This window comes from Myotis brandtii, unplaced genomic scaffold (genome assembly GCF_000412655.1).
Source record: "Myotis brandtii unplaced genomic scaffold, ASM41265v1 scaffold191, whole genome shotgun sequence".
Lineage (NCBI taxonomy): Eukaryota > Metazoa > Chordata > Mammalia > Chiroptera > Vespertilionidae > Myotis > Myotis brandtii.
This window is the reverse complement of record NW_005357115.1, coordinates 9,776,490-9,791,161: the sequence shown is the minus strand read 5'-3', so window position 1 is coordinate 9,791,161 and position 14,672 is coordinate 9,776,490. Positions and strand designations below refer to the sequence as shown.

At 33.8% G+C, this 14,672-nt stretch overlaps 1 protein-coding gene across 3 annotated transcripts in view; it reads left to right on the top strand.

Annotated features, from left to right (window-relative positions):
* The window catches only part of NRXN1 (neurexin 1), a 944,853-nt gene that overhangs the window by 65,939 nt on the left and 864,242 nt on the right, over positions 1-14,672 (top strand). The window lies entirely within an intron of this gene.

The following is a 14,672-nucleotide window of genomic DNA, read 5'->3' as shown; positions in this document are numbered from 1 at the left end:
GCAGCAAGCAAGCCTCGTGCTCGCTTCAGTGCCTGGCTGCCGGCCGCCATCTTGGCTGACAGTTAATTTGCATATACTCACTGATTAGCCAATGAAAAGGGTAGCGGTCGTATGCTAATTACCATGTTTCTCTTTTATTAGTGTAGATATATATGAATTACTCATTTTATTAGGTGTAATGATTGTAACCTCTCTCTTCAGAATATAATTCCGTCAAGAGCAGTTATCTTTGCCAGTGTTGTCACTTGGTTGATCTCAAATATCTGGGATAGTATCTTCTTAGTTGGAGCAGCTATAACAATTTCTATAGACTGGGTGGCTTAACCAACAACATCTTTCTCACAGTTCTAAAGATGAGGAAGTCCAAGATCAAGGTTCTGACAGATTCAGTGTCTTCTTGGTGTGTAGTTGGCTGTCTTCACGTTGTATTCTCAAACACAGAGTGTAACAAGCTGTTTTGTCTCTTATGAGGCTACTAATATCTTTCATGAGGGTTATGTCATCATAACCTAATTTCTTCCTAAAGCCCCACTTCCTAATACTATCTTTGGAGTTAGCATTTCGACATGAATTTTAAGGGGGACAAAAACATTCAGTCAATAACAAGTGCCTTACACTTAAGGTTCCCATTTTAAACATGTTTAGGATATGAGGGGGGATAATTTGGGTCTCCTTTCCCTATCAACTAATTATTCTTTTCAGAAAAAAATGGAATTAAACAATATTTGGATGACTTAAGGATATTAATATCTGGCTCTATAACAGGAGTCTGTAAAGTATAAGATATAGTTTCCTAATTTAATCTCCTCTTTGATCTTGTTTCTCTTTTATTTTATTAGATCATAGAATCAGTGATTTCCTAGATTGCTTCTTAGAGTTGGAAGGAGCCTGAGGGACTTTTGAGATAACGAAGTCCAGAAATCCCAAGTTTTGGATTTCACAAGGGTTTTGAATTTGCCTTTAGATGAAATTTCTTGTCAAAGCAGTCTTTTGTCTTAATCCACCCTGACCACTCATTGTAGTGTCTGACCCTGAAACTTAGTTAACTAGACTGCCTCTAATAAAACTTCTTTATTGTAGGGAAGAGAAAATAGACAAGCGGGAAGCAAGTTGTCTACCATAAAATGATAACTTAGTGCCATATCCTTGGAGGAAATGAGGAGGGATAGACTATCCAATATTGTGGAAGCATTTGCAATCAATTAGAGCAAAGATTAATTAGAAAATATTATCATTTCTGCCCTTTTAAATCACCTTTTTATTGAATTCCGTCGTTAACACCCATAAAATGGCTCATTGTTTGTGGTCATTTAGGTGCAAATATGGTGTGCTTTCTTTCAGCGTCATAAATTACTTTTAACTGATCTGGGATGTACAGAAGCTTCCATTAAACTTGGTGAAGGGAAAAGTGAATGGATCGTTGGTTATTTACTCTTGCGGTGATTCATTTGTGGTGGGAAGCCCAGTCAAAGTCAATATATTTTATTTACTGGCTTTTCGTGTTACTTTCTTGAAAAGCAGTAGTGATCACATTTGATGAAAGAGTGGAGTGGGGAGTGACATGGAGGAATAATACCAGTATCATTTCACATTTCTAGGAAGAGTATAATCCTGGGGGAAGGCCAGGAAACTTTTGTTTCCTAGTCAGAAAAGTATTAGATTGCTATTTTGAAGTATGTTGACATAATTTATGTTTTTAAACAAAACTTCTCTTGCCAAAATTTTTAAATTAATTTTAAAATGTAAAACAGCACCTTTCCAATGATACCCTATTCTAGTGAGTAATAAAAAATATCCCTTTTGGTATATATATAATTTTTATTGCTGAGGTAGTTTCTATAGGTTGTATAGGCACATAGGGAGCCCACCATGTTATTAGCAGTAATTTTTACATTGATCTTCATGGACTTGGGTGGTGAATATTTTTCATGCTCAGTTAGCCATAAACACTAAAAAATAAGTGTACACAGTAAAGTGCTGACCATTTTATTCCAACTGTTTCTGTGGGTACAGAAAATATCAATTACATGTTTCTGCTTCTGTGAAAAGCATATGTGGAAATAGGAAGTTCTACATGAATAATCAGGGTAAAATCTTCAACTGTTCTTCCAATTGACTTAAATTCTCTTTTCTGAAAGTAATGAACAATTACTGGCAAATTTCCCTTAATAAATTAAGGATGGGGAAATCCTGAAGGATGCATATAGTACCAAGGAAATATTCATTAATAAATTAAAGTACTTTTGTTTACCAGAATCACTCTATATTAATGAATGTATACTCTGATTTATATTTATGATATTGTCATCACAATGCTTTCCTAATACAATCAAAGATGATGCTATCAATTCAATAAAATAAGGCTCACAAAGTAAAGCTTTGTCCCACACTAAAATTTTATTTATATGACATGGGGGTATTACAGATGTGAGAACAGCTTCTAAGAAGCATCTTCTGGGCTTTTAAACAATTTAGATGAGACAAACCAAACCTTATCAGACTCTATTAAAAATATTTTAGTGAGACTGCCTTTTATATTAAAGTTCTCATAAAGAATTCTATGCAAATGTCTAATGTTTTATGGTGGGGAAACCCCTAGTAGTATTCAGAATACTTAGTAGAATAGACTTAACTACAAAATGTTTGTGTCTTTTTTTGGCATTAGTCAAATTGGCAGGAAATAAAAAGATTTTAATAATGCATTAATCTACTCAGGATTAATGAGTACTTAGATGTACATCTATAAACATATGTATGTCACCTGGGCCCTTCAGGGAACAGAGGCTCCGATGTAGTCAGGGATATAAAAAACTGTTGAGGGCTAGTAATTGTTGAAAGATAAAAGAGGGAAAAAGCAGTATGAGGGGTGGGGGATAAACCTCCAACCACAGTACAGATCTGATCATCTCTCAGCCAACTCTGTGGATTGCTCTGGAGCAAAGGTTGCTCATCAGTGGATTTCCTGGGTGGTTGAAAATCTCCAGGTCCCAATATTCCCCTGCCCTCCCAGTGCCTAGTTATTGGCTATGGGCTATTCAGGAGAGCAGGGCCTCAGCAGATCCTGAAAATGCTAATTGTTGTCAGTTGTCAGCTAACTGTATTCCTTGCAGCTGAATAGTATGTTGTTGAAAGGAACACTGAGTGACATTAGGCAAGTGACACTTCTTCATGGCTGCTCCAATATGTAATAAGTCTTTATAGGCATATGTTTATGAGTAAAAATATACCTGTGTACAATAATTTATGATAACTCCATTTATGTCCAGTAGGAAGTGAAGAAAGGGCAGACAGATGTGGTCTTGGCCACTGACCTGCTGTCTTGTGCTTTATGGTCAGTCTGGTAATCCTGTGGCATCCCATCAATAAGGCTAAAATGAGTATTGATTTCAACTTGCCACTCTTCTATTTCTTCTGCCCCTGCAGCTGCTATATAGGAGATACGCTTTTCTCCATGTCATCATATCAGGGTTCACTTGGCCTACTTCTTCATTTACCATTGAAAGCTACAAGTATAGGTCTTTCAATAAATCACTAATATTTTCCCTAAACAATCAAAAGTTACTGATAGACTGCCTCCCTGGCTGAAAGTTTTGACCTCAAAGAAGCTATAGAATATCCTTTTGCTAGAACAAGAAATCTAAGTCCATAATGAGTAAAATATTGACCATATATAAATATATATGTTTGTGCTAAACTGGGATTAAAATATGTAAAGTTTGCAATATTTCATTGAAGCTTTACAGATCCACTCTCTCATTATATTCCTTATATTGAAATAAAACTTAAGAATGATAATCATAATGAAAAGAAATCTAATTACTAGCAGTTTGTGTTTTGTGCATAACTAAGACAGAAATCAAGTATCATTCTGTCTCACTTAGGTAGTGATATTTAGACATCTCATTTCAGAATGGAGCCATTATGAGCTGGTAAGGTGATAATTAAATTAATTTTTCAGTGCAGGATTCTGTTCATATTTTTTATTTTAATGTTCAATAAAAATTGAAAACTCGTTTTCCCTATAGATACTCCTTGAGGAAGAACCAGAAGTTCTGATACATTTATTCAGTGCTTGGATCATAAAGGGACAGATAATGTCCTTTCCAAGTTCTGTGAGGCATGAGATTTTTAAGGCTAGAGATTCACTCATTTCACTAAATCTGTTATTTATGTTATTATGATATTGCTGGCCTACACATCTCTCTAAGTAACCAAAACAGATTACAAAAGCACTCTTTTAACTGAGATGACTCGTAAGATAAGGAAGCATTATATTTACTAGTTCAGAACCCTGGCCAGTACATACATTTGTGTTTGAGTTAAAAATAAACAATCTCTGTATTAATGGGAAATCTTAAAGTTTTAATATGGGCATATGAATATTAAGAAGTTATTAGCATGCAACATTGTAAAGATATTTTCAATACTGATAAATTGGACTTATTCCAAAAATAATACATGCTTAGAGAAAGTGTCTTTATATTAATTATTGGGAAACAGCTGATAGAAAAGACTTAAATGTTTCATAAGGAATAACCTGATATGACATCCTAAATGCCATATTTTCCTGAATGTATATTACATAGTGTATCCAGTTATGTTTATGATTATTTTTAAATGTATAAGTATAAAGTTTTCCTAATGTTTCTATTTTCCAAAATTTGTTTAAAATGTAATAATAGAACATAAATCAATGATGCAATCCAAGTTTTACTGTATAGTTAAGTGAAAAGTTCTTTGTATCTGAACTGAAAAGAATGTACTAGTTGCATTGCAGAGTTTTCTTATTTTGAATATGAGTTTAAAAAATTAAATTGGAAAGGAGGCTAGTATCAGAATTGTTTTTCATTTGTTGTGATGGAAGACAGTTTACTTTTAATTAATTTGAACTTAAGGAATGTTTATTGAGCATTTGTTATGTGTGTAGAAGTCAATGATAGGTGGCGTTGGTGAAGAAAGGGGAGTTGGTGAAAAAAGGAGAAAATAGTTACTATCTTTAAGTAACAAAACATAATTAAAAAGGAACCATGTGCTTTGGATGTTCTGAAGAGCTCACAGGACGTTTGCAGTCTGTGGGCCAGTTCAGAAGACTTGATTAAAAAGGGCACATCTAATATGAATCAGTTTGAAATCTAGCTGGGATTTTCAATGCATTAGAGAGTAGTTCATGAGCCTTATAGTTCAGGACATTAAAATTCTTTCATCAGTCTCCATATGTCGAGAGGGATCCACTTTACTGACAGAGTGAAAGATGATCAAATTGTAAATAAATATAATGAAATCTTAGATGCTGGGGTAAGATTGGACTTTATATTTAGGCTATGGTAGTCTGGTTTGTTAAGTAGAATACCAATTGCATGTATTATAATCTGATATTTCCAAACAACAAGGGTTCTTTTCCATGTTGTGACAATCATAAAAAGATAATAAAACAGGCAAGCAAATTCTTATGGCAGGTAGTTATCAAATCCATCAGGTCAAGAGAAGCCTTTTCTTAATGAGAGATAGTATGTAAATAGTGTTTGTGCCAATCATCATATGAAATTAAACAAGACTTAAGCCACAGAATTGAAATAGAGTACCTGTTTTATTGTTCTGATTTTATGTGATTATTGAGACAACATTGTTAAGGCAATTAGAAATCTGCTGTTGTCAAAACACAATTTAGTATAAAAGGCAAGGAACATTATACTTTTTTCCTGAAGCTAATATGAATGATATTTATGCTTAAAGATTCTCTGCAAAAAGAGAGAAAGAGGAAGGAGGAGGATAGGATGGTAGAGAGGAAAGAGAATAGAGTGAAGAAAGGAAGGAATAAGTGGAGAGAGAAAGGAAGTAATGAAAAATTGTCCAGTCTGTTTTACATCTCTCAATTACTTGGTTAATTTTACAGTTCCCCCTTCCACTTAACTTTTCCTTCTATTTTAATCCTTCCCAGACCAGCCTCCCTCCCCCCAACCCCAGCCTTTTTTTAAACCATTGATTACCATTGATTATGGCATCAGACCCCTGACATGTTCTTTCCTGTCAGTACTGAACATGGCATGTGACCTCTGACAAGATAAATCTGAAGAAATACTGAAATTCAGCTTCCTTTGACCTAATCTTATGACTTCATTTCCTTACAGTCTGTATACTTTGTGTTTTGACCATCCCCTGCCCCTTTTTCCCATTTACAATTTTTAAAGTTTTTTAATATTTTGGGTTCATATTCATACCATATTTTCCTGGAATTTCTATAATTTAATATAAAATTTGGTTACTTTTAACTGTTGCATAGAGTAAAGAAATCGAGAAGAGTATAAGATACTAATTTTAGTCCCTCTCAGGTTACATTATGACAAGTGTTGGGTTTTTTAAATTTTTATTTTTAATTATAGTTGACATGCAATATTATAGTAGTCTCAGAAGTACAACATGGGCATTTAACATTTATATACCTTAGAAAGCAATCACCTGAATAAGTCTAGTAACCATTTGTCACTATGTATAGTTATAATATATTGAGTATATTTCCTATCCCGATGACTTGACTGGTGAAACTCAATGGATAAATTAAATATATGGCATTTATTAAATGTATTATGCCAAATCGGAAGTTCATTCATATACCTCTGAACAGATTTGAATAAAATGAGGCTAGCCTTGATTCTTAGATAATTTTATAAGTACCAATTTAAAAACCCATTTTCTATCATAGCCCTCACCCAGTTTTAGGCATATTCTGAAAATTTTTGGAGTTCAACTAACTTACTTTTTTTCTTGAAGAAAGACACACAAATACATAAGGTCAATCATGTAGATATTATGGGGACACATATTTGTGAATTGATGATGGAGGAATTAACTATAATGTATTTCTAGGTTCTCCAAATAACATTGTAGCTATTGTTAGAGACAACAAATAAATAAAGAATAAAATAAAAATTGGCCCTAGCCAGTTTGGCGCAATGGTTGGAGCATTGGCCCTCCCTCCGACTGAAGGGTTGTGGGTTCAATTCTGGTCAAAGGCACATATATCGATTGAAGGCTTGATCCCTAGCCCTGGCCGAGGTGTGTGCAGGAGGCAGCCAATTGATGTGTCTCTCTCACATCGATGTTTCTCTCTCTCTGTCTCTCTCCTTCCCTTCCACTCTCTCTGAAAATCAATGGAAAAAATATCCTCTGGTGAAGATTTAAAAAAAAAAAATTGTTCCTCAAAGGATATTTAAAACTTGCCAGGCAGAATCTGAGCAAATGTCTCATAAGTGTTCAGTGGGCTTACTGTTTCTAAGATGGACATACTGTCTGCTTCACACAAACACTCCTACCCAACCACCCAAGTAACTTGATGAAGCATAGACTTTAATAATCTGTTTCCAAGCAGCAAAGAACTTCCCTCGGGCCCTCAAATATTCATAATTCTCCTTTGTTCTTAATTTTCAATATCTCAAATCTTATGAGATTTTTCTCTGATGTATTCCCTGGATAATTGTGTACCAAAATAAAATAAAATAAATCTTTTTAAAATTATCCGAATTTATTTTAATAGAAACTAGGGTATTATGGAAAAAATAATAAAACATTTGGGCCTCAGAATTTCCCAGAGCTTTTTTCAAACCATTATCTTGTTGCCTTCCATAAGAATCCACAAGACAAAAATTTTGACAATATATGTTTGAGGATTTAAAGTAAATTTCTACCTTTATTTTCCATCACTGAGCTCCCTTTCATTCTTCGTATTTCTGTATGCGTCCCCTTTTATTTTTAGTACCAGTTACCTAGCCATTCATAAATATGTTTGGGTGAATACCTTTATATGTGGTTTCACATCAATTAACTCAGCAGTGCATGTTTGTTATACTCCCCAGTAGAATATTTAAAAGGAAACACAGAGGTGTTTTTCATAGTCCATAAAATGATCAAATAAAAATCTCTGTATTAGTTAAAACCAATATCAGAAGCATATTCCAAACCAAATTACAGAGTTCTTTATATTTAATCTGTGAATTGAATTCTCTTAGATATTTCATTTATTGTCTTATTGTTACCTTTAAAAAGTTATTTGAGGAAGATAATTATCTAAAATATCCTTATAACTTCCATCACTTTGGACTAAATTAAATTGTATAGACAAAAGATTAATTTATATTTTATGTACACATTTCATCAATATACAGAAACATTTACAGTTTACACATTCTGGGCAAAATGACATTCATACATTTTCCTAAGAGTTCCTGATATAGATTATTTTTCAATATCATCATCAAACATATTTAAATGGAATGAAATCTATTTTCTTTCAAGTTGAGCCCATCATGGGGATTGTTCATGAAGCCCACTGCTGCTTTCAGCAGGTCTGTTCTTCAAGTCTCCCGGGACAACTTCATTTTCATATTTTCACTCAATAGTGTCAGAGTTTCGTGTGCTTTGGGATCAAAGGGATTTTACTGTGGAAGTTTTTACTGTGGGATCATCATAGCACTTTGATTAGTTTTCCTTATCCTATCATAAAAGAGTTGTTGAAAATAAACCTATAAATAGGTGTTGATGTTTTAATTACGCTTAAAGTAAGAATATCAGCAAAGTTGGCATCCCTTGTATTTTCATTTTTGATAATTTATGGTGAGCGAGCCTAACAGTTTAAACACCTCATTTTAATTTTAAAAGTTTATTTAACACATAACCTTCTTGACTGGCAATAAATGAGACATCAGTTATAGTTAATGATGCCTATGTGTTTGGGTGTCTCAGCAGACCACAAAGGATAGTACATACTGTCACATCCAGTATGATAGATTTTATAAAACTGTGTTGCATAAAGATGAGCCCTTTTGTATTACCTTGCAAGGTTGCTATAGTTACAGAGCATTGCTTTTTGGGAATTTCACTTTTCTTCGTAATATTAAATACTGAACCTAAAGTCTCATTTTATATTGTTTTTAAATCTCCTCTTTGAAAGCAATCTCCTTTATAAAAGGTTTGAATTATTCTTCTGATCTATCTTTTTCCCTTTTCTACAAATAAATTATTTTGAATAAACAGAGAATGAAAACATTGAGTATATGTTTATCTTCCAGACACTGAATATTACACAGAATTTTTGCTCCGCCCACCAATTGCTGTTCTTCACTTTGTAGAAGAAAACTAGTATTATATTTTTAAAGAAGCAATGTTCTCAGCTGGTAAACTACATTTAATAAATGCTATTAAAACACCTGGGTTTCTGGCTATTATTCCAACGTCAAGGCAGGATGATATGTTCCTGTTTCAAACTGTCATAGAGTTTTCATGAGAAGTTACTTCATTAAAAAATAATTTGGTCCTGGGCAGTTCCTATTCACTTCCTACAAGGCTACTGTGTCAAATAGTGGGACTCCAAGGGACTCCACTTTTTCTCCATCAAGAAGCCAGTCTGGTTTCCAATCTTGAAACACGAGGAAATAGGAAAGGTGCTCCCTACATGCAAGGTATTTGTAATTCTTTGAGGGGAGAAGAATAAACATTTGTCTTTTCAGGTTACTAACCAAATGGTTCTAGTAACTGTATCAGAATAGTCATCTGCTCTACATAGTGTAATAGCCTCACTGTGTTATCTACAATCCAGTAAACTTCTTTCTGGTAGAATTATGTTTACATTATCTTCATATTATTTTCATTAAGTCTGGTCAGGTCCTTAGGTCCCTTACATTTAAAAATGTATTCAAAAGAACTTAAGCAAATAATGAAAAATCCTACACATGACAAATGTTATTGTTAAGATTGCTATTAGTGTCCTAGCCCGTGGTTGGCAAACTGCGGCTCGCGAGCCACATGCGGCTTTGGCCCCTTGAGTGTGGCTCTTCCTAAGCCTTAGGAGTACCCTAATTAAGTTAATAACAATGTACCTACCTATATAGTTTAAGTTTAAAAAATTTGGCTCTCAAAAGAAATTTCAATCGTTGTACTGTTGATATTTGGCTCTGTTGACTAATGAGTTTGCCGACCACTGCCCTAGCCGGTTTGGCTAAGTGGATAAAGCATTGGACCAAGGGGTCCAGGGTTTGATTCCACTCAAGGGCACTACCTTGGTTGCAGGCTCCTCCCTGGCCCAGGCCCTGGTCAGGGCATGTGCAGAGGCAACCATTGATGTGTTTCTCTCACATCAATATTTCTTTCTCTTTTTCCCTCTCCCATCTAAAAATCAATGGAAAAATATCCTCAGGTGAGGAAGAAAAACAAAAGATCAGCTAATATATTTTGAGTGAAACACTTTATATGCATTATCTCATCAAAGTATTTAATCCTTATTTTATGGAATAGATTCTATGCTATAAGTATGTGCATTTTACAAATGAGGAATCTGAGTCTAAGAAGTAAAATAATTTGTTCAGAATCAAAATTATTATATTTAAATATTTAAAATAATTATTGGACTAGATTGACTAAACAAGACTTTGACCTATTACCTCATAAAGAGTAGAATAAGATAGCCTATGTAAAATAATAATTATGATAACAAATGTGATGAAGAACAAGTAAAATAAGGGAGTGACATCAGTAAAATGGTAGAGGTTAGCTTCAAGCTCTCTTCTCCCACAAAATGTCAAAACAAAATAAATTGTTAACGTAATTTTTAAGAAATATGGAAATGTTAAAGATTTATAGCAACCAAGTGAATGCTAAGTTATGAATACAAGGGTGGTCAGCATAAGAACATCAATCAACATAATGCACATTAATAAAACAAAGCGGGGAACTAGAAAAAGGGGAGTTTCAACATGAGAAACGGTATTTATGCAAAAACACAGCTAACATTACATTCAGTGGTGAAGCTAAAAATGTTCCACTTATGTTCAGGAAAAGACAGGATGTCCAGTTTCAGCACTGGTATACATTTTGCACCAAAAGTTCTAACCAGAGAAAATTTGAGAGTGAAAAGATAAAAATACATACAAACTGGAAAGAAGAAGTAAAATTGTGTCTATTCACAGTAAAACATTGCAGAAACAATGAAATAAATGGAAAGACATCTGTATTCTTGTGTAGGAAGACTTAGAGATTCAATGGAATTCCCATCATAATTCCAATGCCCCCCCCCCGATTTTTGACAGAAATGGAAAATCTTGTTCTCAAATTCTGTGGAATTGCAAAGGACCCCAAACAATCAAAAGAAGAGAAGAACAAAGTCAGAGAACTCACGTTTTCCAATGTCAGATCTTACTACAAAGCTAATAATTAAAACAATTTGGTGTTGGCCAAAGGATATACCTTTAGACTCATGGGATAGAATTAAAATCCTATACATCTCTGGTCAATTGATTTTTTGACAAGGGTGACACGATTATTCATTGGGAAACAAACCAACAGTTTCTTCAACAAATGGCACAGAGATTACTGGATTCCCATGTGCAATATTTGGCACTGCATACAAATATATACAAAAATTAATTCAAAATGAATCAATGGAGTAAATATAAGAGCTAAAACCATAAAACAGAAGAAAACATAAAGGTTAATTTCATGACCTTGAGTTTGGCAACAGATTCATGTGTAACACCAAAAGCCTGAGGAAAAATAGGTAAACTAGACTTAATCAATACTAAAACTTTTTTGCATAAAAGGACCTTATGGAGAATGGGATAAGGGCTGGGAAATGGACAAAATGGGTGCAGATGATTAAAAGGTACAAATTTTCGCCCTGACTGGTTTGGCTCAGTGGATAGAGCATTGGCCTGCGGACTGAAGGGTCCCAGGTTCGATTCCAGTCAAGGGCATGTACCATGGTTGCAGGCACATTCCCAGTAAGGGGTGTGCAGGAGGCAGCTGATCAATGTTTCTCTCTCATCGATGTTTCTAACTCTCTATCCCTCTCCCTTCCTCTCTGTAAAAAATCAATAGAATATATTTTTTAAAAAATAAATAAATAAAAGGTACAAATTTTTAGTTATAAGTTTTGGGGATATAATATATATTGTGGTGACTATAATTATCAATGCTGCATTGTGTATTTGAAAGTTATTAATGGAGTAAATCTTAAAAGCTCTTATCACACAAAAATTTACTGTGACTTGATGGATCTTAATTAAACTTGTGATAATTTTATAACTGCATATATCAAACCATGTTTTATACCAAATATGTTATAGGTCAACTATATTTCAATTAAAAGAGAAAAAGAAAAGAAAAATGACAACCTGCAAAAAGATAAAAATAATTGCAAATCATATATATGAGTTTAATATCCAGAATATATAAAAACTCCTAAAACGCAACAAAATTAGAATTCATAGTCATGAGTTATTAACTATTCAAATTTATGTTACTAGTACATAGTCTAAGATGCCTGAAGCTCCCCAAATGAGAACTTATTAAATATTTCTTACATTGATGTTTACTGTATTGTAACAGAATCAAATCCGCCAGTAGAAGTCTAAGAAATCAAATAATACTGTAAGTACTATGAAATGAATATATACACTTGAGGAAATAGATACTTAATAAATACTTATGACAGGTTACAGAAGAACAAATGTGGGTGTTAGATGAGCTAACAGTTGTGGAATGCCAGGTGGATATTAATTTCAAACCTAAAAATTAATTTTCATTTTTTCATGATCACTTATAGCAGAAAACAAGTAGTCTATAGAACAAAAGGGGTGTGGTTGTGGAACTACAGAACAGAGTTTGTGTAATTTGCTTTTTTAGACCATTGTATTAGGATCAACAGTAGATTTTTTATTTTAAAAACCTGGAGATAATTTATGTGAATTTTACTTATTTTGTAACTTTATTCTAGGAGAGGGAGAGAAACCAATTATTAGTAGCTTGGTAATCAAACTATATTTCTTCAAAAATATGTAATGACTTATTTTTAATAGAAGTTGCAGCTGACGTTTCTTTGCTCACAAATTGAAAACTTTGAATAACAGATTTATTTGGAAGATCATTCCTTAAGTTCTTTTTAAGTCCTCATTTAGCTACTGTTGTTTTTAACATTTTTATTTATTTCTGAGAGGAAAGGGTGGGGGGGGGGGGGGAGGAGAGAGAAAAGAAACATCAATGATGAGAGGGAATCATTGATCGGCTGCCTCCTGCATGTCCCCTATTGGAGATTGAGCCCACAACCCAGGCATGTACCCTTGACCGAAATTGAACCTGGGACCCTTCAGTCCACAAGCCGACGCTCTATCCATTGAGCCAAACCAGCTAGGGCATTCTGTTGTTGTTTTTAAAATTTATTTGCTTACTGTCAAGTAGGTGTTGGCATGTGAAATTTTGGATTGTTAGAAATCACTACTGACTTAAGATCAATTGGAATGCAATTAATGTAGCTTTGATTGATGCATTGTGGAAAAAATAGCATTTACCTTAGACTATGTTTATATTTATTGCATAAAATAGGGGTCTACTATTTTTCTTAGTGAGTTTATTTTATTTATTTTTTTAAAAAACGCTGACTTCTAAATTCTGGCCTGGTGCAGGAGGAGGTAGAAGTCTTTTTTAATATGCTTTGAAATAGTATATTTTTGTGTTTTGTATTTACCTTTTTATTTAGACTTTTTATTGAGGTGTAATATGCATGCAGAAGGTGAACCTATCATAGCTATTCAGTATATTATTTTTAACTACTCTAGGTCCTTTGGATTTCCCTTTGAATATCAGCTCATTAATATGTCTAAGTGTTTGGCTGGGATTACATTGAATCTATAAAAGAATTTGAGGAAAATTTACATCTTTAGACTACTGAGTCTTCTAGTACATGAACATGGTATATCATCAAACTTTTAAAACTTTAACCAGAAATTATTTTAGAAGTTTGTGCAAATGTCCTGTGTATCTTTTGAAAATTTAGCTCTAAGTTTTTTATATTTTTTATGTTGTTGCAAATGATACTTTTGACCTTCATTTTCTATTCATTGCATGTTTATAGTGTCAAATAAAAATTGTACCTGACAAAATAAAATGGGTGAGGAAGACTCTTCAAAGCCATTGCAATACACAAAAGAGGCCAGAACGCAATCTAAGCAGTCTAAATCCATTTCCGCTGAGTTGTATGGGAGAGTTTTTAATAACGGGGATGGAGGGATAGTCAGCTATCTGTTTTTTTTATTTGGCCTACCAAAAATTTTTATAACGGGAGGTATATTTACAACTTGGAAGAAGGTGCCCACCAAAGTTAGGCTCCTACTGTCACATGAAGATTGGGAGTTGAAATAGAGGCAATATTTCACTTGATGGTTACATTTCAAAGAGTTGGCTTCCCCATCCTTGAAAAAGTCCTGGGTTGTAAATCTGGCAAAACAATATTTACATCTCAAAAAGGCAAAGAAATAACTTACAATGACAAGTTTTCTAAAATAAATGCTCTAAGAAAAGGGAATGGAGAGACTTCTGTGGTTAGACCATCTGGATTCTATAAAGGCAGAGATGAGAAGGAGGTCAAGGGCATTGATGCAGAAAGAAGTCAAGCTCGGGAAATTGTTAAGACTGTCTCGGTCTGTAGAAACATGATTGGTTTTGCTCTATTGACCTTATATCCATCAACTTAGCCAAATTCATTTATTCCTCTTAATAGTTTGTAAATTTCATTTGGATTGTTAAATTTACAGAGGTCGGCAAAAGTAGGTTTACAGTTCATATGAAAAAAAGCTGCAGGTTATGATGATTACAATAGCTTTTGAACTCAAACAAATGTCACAGTGGCACAG